At 47.1% G+C, this 8,809-nt stretch overlaps 2 pseudogenes; one reads left to right on the plus strand and one right to left on the minus strand.

The window, feature by feature from the left end:
• Nucleotides 1-1,968: 1,968 nt before the first annotated feature.
• Nucleotides 1,969-3,467, minus strand: LOC142005029 (olfactory receptor 11G2-like; annotated as a pseudogene).
• Nucleotides 3,468-5,352: 1,885 nt separating this feature from the next.
• On the plus strand, nucleotides 5,353-8,308 carry LOC142004676 (olfactory receptor 14A16-like; annotated as a pseudogene).
• Nucleotides 8,309-8,809: the final 501 nt, after the last annotated feature.

Genomic DNA, 8,809 nt, shown 5'->3' on the forward strand with positions numbered 1-8,809 from the left:
TGCTGACCTTTGCCTTTAGAGGGGAGTGGGTTAGCTCTGCAGGGCTTGGCCTGCTGGTTCTTCTATCCCAGGCTCTGGAAAGTGAGTGGGGTTGAGCAGCTTAACTCCGTGTCAAACATCCCAGACTACGGTACCTCTTTCAGGAGTCTGGTTCGTCCTGCGTAGCCCCAAGTTACGCCTCCCTTAAAAATGACTTGCTTACTAAATCCGACATAAAGAAGGCAAAAGTGTCCCAGTACCCTGCTGCTGAAAAATCGTTGACTTCCTCCTTTTCCCAATATAATTATCAATCACTAGGAATACAAATGCTGTGCTCATGTTTCAATGTCTAATAGAGCAGCATGAACAAGTCATTGTAAGACATTTTAGTTTGTACAGGTTGAAGCTCCCTTGTCCAGCCTCATTCGTAAACCAGCATGATATTAGTTAGTGGGACCACCAATTATCTTAGCTGCTTCTGTTTGAAAACCTGATGTGCTTCCCCAGCTCTGACACTGATGAAGAAAAAGCATGACGGCTTGTGGGACCAGCAGGTGACGGGATTTACAAGAGCACCCCGAGGCAAAGGATGGCTCTGAGAACAGGACGATCCCCTCCATGGAGAAGGACCATGATAGCGACAGGGTGGGGTATTCCTGGAGCGTAGAACAGGGTTACTCCTGTGAAATCAACTGCTTCCCTCAGCAGTCTCTGAGCCAGTCACAACTATCTTGTGAAACTGAAAGGAATCTCCCAATTCTTGTTAAAATACCTCTTTAGTATGGCACTCTCTGGTCCAGCAACATCTATAGTCCAGCATGATTTAGTTAGCAGATGTCTGCTTATCACGAGTCTGGCCAAGTTTCCTGTATCAGAGGGGTAGCTGTATTAGTCTGCGTCTGTAAAAACAAAGAGAAGTCCTGTAGCAACTTACAGACTGACAGCTGTTTTGCAGCAGAAGCTTTCGTGGGCAAAGACCCACTTCGTCAGATGCAATGTTGTCTGTTAGTCCATAACGTGCCACCGAACTTCTTGATTTTGCGGCCAGATTTCCCGGAGTCCCATAAAGTTTGTTCATGGCTGTTAGACCTGGCTGTCAGTGCTCTGTGTTGTTATTTAGCCATAATTTTCCCCTTAACGTCTTCTAAGAGCCCAGGAAGCAAGTTTTGGTTATGCTCCGAGACAATACTGACCTCTCATGGTCCAGCAAAGTTTCTCATTCAGCACCAGTCAGGTCCCAAAGGTGCCAGAGTGGGGAGGTTCAACCTGTTCTGACTTCACTAGAGCTTTGTATGGAGCCTGTTGTAAAACTAGGCATAGGTCTAACTGAGGTGATATACCCACTGAGGACAGGTGCCCACTGGAAGACCTCTGCACGCTCCCAGGTGCGGTTGTGGACAACCGAGTTAGAACACAGTGCTTGGACTCCTGGGTTTATCCTTGGCTGTGAGGTGAATGTGGCCCATAACAAACAAGATCTCTGTATCCCTTCCCTTTTTTCTATTTTTATTTTCCTGTTCAGCATCTGAGGCCGTACCCTCATTCAGCGTATGCCCTAATGCTCTAATAAATTTGTTAGTCTTGAAAGTGCCGCTGGACTCCTGCTTGTTTATTCAAGATGGTGTTGCTCTGAGCGGAGTCCTAGCCACGAGGGTCGCTCCAGCTGAACATCAGAGCTGAGCCAAGCAAAACTTTCCTCTCTGGCTCAAAGGGTGGCCTCCTTGAAATATAGCTGTGCAAAACAGGCAGAGCGGTGAGCTAGCCTGCTTGCGCACACATTTGGTTGCTTGTCTTACTCCCTGCGAACCCACACAGTGCAGGACTCATTTACTTCAGCAAGGACACGCATACACAACTCACCCGATGTTCTGGTTGTATTGTCAGGCATGTTTTATGCTGTGTGACCCCTAAAAGCCATGCAAAATGCTGTGTTTGAAGGGTTGGGAGAGGAGACGGGCCCCATATCGCATTGCTCACCCTCGTAACTGGCCAGTCCCTACAGGCTGGTGCTAGGGTAGAACCCCCTACTGCTTCCCCACCAGGGTCCTCTTCAACACCTCCTTCATCTCCTTGTTCCTCAAGCTGTAGATCAGCAGATTGAGGAGCGGGGTCCCCACTGCGTGGAAGAGGGCTGCTATTTTCCCACTGCCTGCTGATGTAGTTCACCAGGCCAGAGCCCCAGAAGAGTCCTACGACAGCCAGGTGTGAGGAACAGGTGGAGAAGGCCTTGTAGGCAGCCTCTACCCTGCCCTGATGACTAGACCGTAGGAGGTCAGGGTGAAGACAGCAGCACCAAGTATGACGAAGGCAGTTAGGGTGAAACAGGCCTGTTCAGTCTCGGGAGCTGGGGGTACAGGAGACAGCCATCAGTGGGGCCAAGTCGCTGATAAAATGATCCAGGGTGGGGCTGCAGGAGAGCTGGGACATAATGACATGAACGATGAACCACAGGAAGCCACGGAGCCAGCAGGAGGAGGCCAGCACCCAGCAGGTGTATAGGGATGTGAGGATGGGGTAGCACAGTGGGTGGCAGATGGCCAGCTACGTATCCAAGGCCATGACCGGGAGGAGGAGGCACGCAGTGGTCCCTATGGAAAAGAACTGAAAAAAGCAGGCCTGGAAGGAGATAGGGACACCGGGTTTACTAGGTCAGACGCCATCCATGGCACTGTGTTCATGATGTAACAGACCTCCATCCAGGAGAAGTTCCCCAGCAGGATGTAGATGGGCAAGTGTGGAGGTGGCTGTCCCATAGCACAGCCCACACAACACACAAGTTGCCAGCCAGCCTCCCAACATAGGTGAAGGAAAGAAAGTCACAGAGAAGATTGCGGCCCAGCTGGCTCAGGGAGGGGAAAGCCAGCAGAATAAACTTGGTCACTGGGACGGTGCTATTGGCCAGATTCATGGGGGGCCCCAATGCTGAAAGGAAACAACCAACTATTTTGAAGCACCTGGAAGAGGAGAACGTGATCAGGAAAAGTCAACGTGGATTCACCAAGGGCAAGTCATGCTGGACTAACCTGATTGCCTTCTACGACGAGGTAACTGGCTCTGTTGTTATGGGGAGAACAGTGGATGGGATACACTTTGACTTTCACCAAGCTTTTGATGGAGTCTCCCCAGCAAGTTAAAGAAGTATGGATTGGATAAACGGACTATAAGGTGGAGAGAAAGTTGGCTACATCTTCAGGCTTAGCAGTGATCAACGGCTCTATGTCTGGCTGGCAATCAGTATCATGCAGAGTACCCCAAGGGCTGGTTCTGGGGAAAGTTCAAGATCTTTACTGGTGACCTGGATAAGGGGATGGGATTTCACCCTCAGGAGATTTGCAGGTGACACTAAACTAGAGGGAGAGGTTGATACACTGGAAGGTAGGAATAGGCTCCAGGGAGACCTAGACAGATTGGAAGATGGAGCGAAAGATATCTGATGAGGTTCAACAAGGACATAAGAACATAAGAACGGCCATACTGGGTCAGACCAAAGGTCCATCCAGCCCAGTATCCCGTCTGCCGACGGTGGCCAATGCCAGGTGCCCCAGAGAAGGAGAACAGAAGACAATGATCAAGTGATTTATCTCCTGCCATCCATCTCCTGCCCTTGTACTGAAGGCTAGGGCACCATACTTTACCCCTGGCTAATAGCCATTTATGGACCTAACCTGCAAAAATTTATCGAGCTCTTTTTTAAACCCTAATAGGCTACATCTACACGTGAAGCCAACATCGAAATAGCTTATTTCAATGTAGCAACATTGAAATAGGCTATTTCGATGAATAACGTCTACACGTCCTCCAGGGCTGGCAACATCGATGTTCAACTTCGACGTTGCGCGGCACCACATCGAAATAGGCGCTGCGAGGGTACGTCTACACGCCAAAGTAGCACACATCGAAATAAGGGTGCCAGGCACAGCTGCAGACAGGGTCACAGGACGGACTCAACAGCAAGCCGCTCCCTTAAAGGGCCCCTCCCAGACACAGTTGCACTAAACAACACAAGATCCACAGAGCCGACAACTGGTTGCAGACCCTGTGCCTGCAGCATGGATCCCCAGCTGCCGCAGCAGCAGCCAGAAGCCCTGGGCTAGGGGCTGCTGCCCACGGTGACCATAGAGCCCCGCAGGGGCTGGAGAGAGAGCATCTCTCAACCCCCCAGCTGATGGCCGCCATGGAGGACCCGGCAATTTCGACGTTGCGGGACGCGGATCGTCTACACGGTCCCTACTTCGATGTTGAACGTCAAAGTAGGGCGCTATTCCGATCCCCTCATGAGGTTAGCGACTTCGACGTCTCGCCACCTAACGTCGAAGTTAACTTCGACATAGCGCCCGACGCGTGTAGCCGCGACGGGTGCTATTTCGAAGTTAGTGCCGCTACTTCGAAGTAGCGTGCACGTGTAGACACAGCTATAGAGTCCTGGACTTCACAGCCTCCTCCGGCAAGGAGTTCCACAGGTTGACTGTGCGCTGTGTGAAGAAAAATTTCTTTGTATTAGTTTTGAACCTACTACCCATCAATTTCATTAGGTGTCCCCTAGTGCTTGTATTATGGGAAAAGGTAAATAATTTTTCTGTATTCACTTTCTCCACACCATTCATAATTTTACATACCTCTATCATATCGCCCCTCAATCACCTCTTTTCCAGACTGAAAAGTCCCAGTCTCTCTAGCCTCTCCCCATATGGGACCCGTTCCAAACCCCTAATAATCTTAGTCGCCCTTTTCTGAACCTTTTCTAATGCCAATATATCTTTTTTGAGGTGAGGAGACCACATCTGCATGCAGTACGCCAGTTGTGGGCGTACCATAGTTTTATATAGGGGAAGTATGATATCTTTTGTCTTATTATCGATCCCTTTTTTAATAATTCCTAACATCCTATTTGCTTTACTCACTGCCGCTGCACACTGCGTGGATGTCTTCAGAGAACTATCCACTATAACTCCAAGATCCCTTTCCTGATCTGTCGTAGCTAAATTTGACCCCATCATATAGTACGTGTAATTTGGGTTATTTTTTCCAATGTACATTACCTTACACTTACCCACATTAAATTTCATTTGCCATTTTGCTGCCCAATCTCTCAGTTTGCTGAGATCTTTTTGTAGTTCTTCACAATCCCTTTTGGTTTTGACTGTCCTGAACAACTTGGTGTCATCTGCAAACTTTGCCACCTCACTGCTTACCTCATTTTCTAGATCATTGATGAAGAAGTTGAACAGGATCGGTTCCAGGACTGACCCCTGGGGAACACCACTAGTTACCCCCCTCCATTGTGAAAATTTACCATTTATTCCAACCCTTTGTTTTCTGTCTTTTAACCAATTCCTGATCCATGAAAGGATCTTTCCTCCTATCCCATGACCACCTAATTTACATAAAAGCCTTTGGTGTGGAATCGTGTCAAAGGCTTTCTGGAAATCTAAGTATATTATGTCCACTGGGTGCCCCTTGTCCGCATGTTTATTAACCCCTTCAAAGAATTCTAATAGATTAGTTAGACACGACTTCCCTCTGCAGAAACCGAATGTTTTTACCAACAGGACAAAGTCTCTGAGATAAAACCGGTAGGTTTGTGTGGTTCTTTGTCCCATCCTTTCACAGCTCACCAGTCACATCTTGGGCCAACAGGTGTAAAGTGACCCCACAGCATGGACTTGAAGGGAGGAACTGGCACATTGCATGAGTGTGATCATGAGCCTGATGGGTCTGACAGTCCGGCAAGGAGCAATCACAGCTTCCAGCATGCGGAAGTGAGGAGTGGTTCACACATGGGACGCTGACTTCAGGAGATGTTCTTAAGATGAGAATCAGGGTCACTCCTGTCATCCTAATCCCCACCAATACCCATCTCCTTCTCTCCACAGGCAAGACACAATGTGCTAAGAAGGAAAATGTCCAACCAAACGACCATGACCGAGTTCCTTCTCCTGGGGTTCTCTGAGGTTCGGCAGCTGCAGATTTTGCACTTTGTGGTGTTTCTGTTGATTTACCTGGCAGCCCTGATGGGGAACCTTTTCATCATCCTGGTTGTAACCTTTGACCACCATCTTCACGCCCCCATGTACTTCTTCCTGGAGAACCTGGCTGTCTTGGACATTGGCTCCATCTCTGTCACTGTCCCCAAGTCCATGGCCAATTCCCTCATGGACACCAGGTCGATTTCATACTCCGGCTGTGTTGCCCAAGTCTTTGTGTTCATCTTCTTCAATTCGGCTGACCTTGCCTTACTGACTGTCATGGCTTATGATCGATACATCACCATCGGCTGACCCCTCCACTGTGAGAGAGTGATGAACAGGAGAGTGTGTGTCCACATGGCCGCTGGTGCCTGGATCACCGGTATTCTCAATTCTGCCATGCTGACAGGGAACACTTTTGCAATAATGTTCTGTGGAGGCCACAGCATCTATCACTTCTTCTGTGGTATCCCTTTGCTGCTCCAGCTGGCCTGTTCTGACTCATACACGAGCGCAACCAGAGCCCTTGTCTTGAGTATCCTTGTAGCGTTAATCTGCTTTGTTTTTATCATTGTGTCCTATGTTGAGATCTTCAGAGCTGTGCTGAGACTTCCCACCAAACAGGGCCGGCACAGAGCCCTCTCCACCTGCTTTCCTCACCTCATTGTCATCTCCTTGTTACTTCGCACTGGCTTCATTGCCTACCTAAAGCCGGCCTCCAGCTCAGCCTCAGGATGGGATCTGGTGGTGACTGTTTTCTCTTCCCTAGTATCTCAGGTGATGAATCTGATCATCTACTCCGTGAGGAACAAGGAGATCCAAGCTTCCCTGTGGAAAATGATGAGTCTGTTTTTTCAAAAATTCCCACTAACAAGCTGTCCTGTGGCACCACAGAAACAAATTTATTAGGTCATGAGCTTTTCATGGGCAAAACCCACCTCATCAGATGGATTTGAAGTAGCAAAAGGTAATCATGAGTTTATATAGCAGGGTGGGAGGTGTTCCATGTTACAGGTAGGACAGATTAATGAGGCAAATTAAGTTGGATGGGTCTCATTCCTGTGAATTTCAAAGGTGAGGAAATTGGTCTTGTAATTCATAAGCGAGTTAAGATCTCTGTTCAGGTCAAGGTTAAAGGTGTTGCATTTGTAAATGAATTCCAATTCAGACATCTCCTCTGTCATCATGTGGTAAAATTCTTTCATAGACAAAAGGCTACTTCAAAATCGGTTATTGACAGTCCAGGGAGGTTAAAATTAGGGCTTACATTTTTGTGGGTGTTCCCATTTCTGATGTCCGCATTTGATGTTCTCCTGAGATTCCTTCCAGCCCTACGATTCTGTCCATTCATCCATTGGGTTAGAAGCTCTCCACTTTGTCCACTGTCCACGGTAGAAGGGCATTGCTGGCAAATGATGGCATATATCACATTAGAGTATGTGCAGGTGTATGAGCCCCTGACGGTGTGGCTGATGTGGTTACGTCCAGTGATGGTGTCGCGTGTATGATCTGTTTCTGTGTTTCTCTACAAACTCACATTACTGACATTACTTGCTCCAGGAGAATGTTGCATATGATCTATTGGGGTGTTTACATGGTCAAATATCTAAGCAAACATTGCTCCAGTCAATGGAATTAATATTTGTTTACATTAATGTAACGACATTAAATCTCTCTTCCATCCTCTTTAGAACCCCCTTTCAGGAAGTTGAAGGCTGTGAGCAAATCACCCCTCAGTCTTCTCTTCTGCAAACTAAATAAGTCCAAATCCCTCAGTGTCTACTCGTAGGTCATGTGCTCCAGCCCACAAATCCGCCGGATCCTTGGCAATGCATCCACATCTTTTCTGTACTGGGGGGCCCAGAACTGGTGTGGCCTTACCAATGCCGAAAGGTCCCACTAGTCACTTAAATACCTTTCACATTCTGGCCCTGATTTCACATTCTGACCTCATTTTTCCTCTCTTGGTGTTCACAACTCCACATGAATTGCCAACAATGGGCCACATCCTCCATGACTGAACAGATCTTGTCACCTCCGGCCTTCCCCTTGTCTAGGACTCCCTCTTTAAACCTTCCTCTGAAACCACACCACTAATGCATCTGATGAAATGGGTCTTTGCCCACAAAAGCTTATGCTCCAAAATATCTGTTAGTCTATAAGGTGCCACAGGATTTCTTGCTGTTTTTGAAGATACAGACTAACTCGGGTCCCCCTCTTGTTCTGGTCTTTGTGTCTGAAGTTCCTCAAAAGTCAACAAAGTTGATTTCAACCTCATTAACAGGTGAAATTGATACATTTTAGCGATTATCAGATGTGTAACTGTTCATCTATATCTGCAAAAATGATGAGAAGTCCTGTAGCACCTTATAGACTAACCAATATTTTGGAGCACAAGATTTCATGGGCAAAGACCTGCTTCAACAGATGCATCTGACAAAGTGGGTCTTTGCCCATGAAATCTTATGCTCCAAAAAAAATCTATTAGTCTATAAGGTGCCACAGGACTTCTTGTTCTTTTCAACAAAAACTTATTTGTTTCTAAATCATCTTAGTTTACAAGAAAAAAAAATATCCAAAACATTTTTTTTTAAATTCCACTTTTAAATTAAACCAATTTAAAAATAGATCATAAAGACTTTTCAGTGGCAAAATAGGAAAAGTACCAAAGTCACTCCTTGGAGAATATTTTATTATGTCCCTCTTGTACACACTGGTGGAAACCAGGGATTCTCCAGGCTTGTCTATGTCAGATTGCCAACTTCTGTTTCGGTCTAATTCTGTTTAGAGACCTTTTAGCTTGTTGAGTTTCCCTTCCACCTGGTATTCACATTCCAAGAGTTGGATTACTGCAGGGCTAACTA

This window comes from Carettochelys insculpta, chromosome 32, assembly GCF_033958435.1.
Source record: "Carettochelys insculpta isolate YL-2023 chromosome 32, ASM3395843v1, whole genome shotgun sequence".
Taxonomy (NCBI): Eukaryota; Metazoa; Chordata; order Testudines; family Carettochelyidae; genus Carettochelys; species Carettochelys insculpta.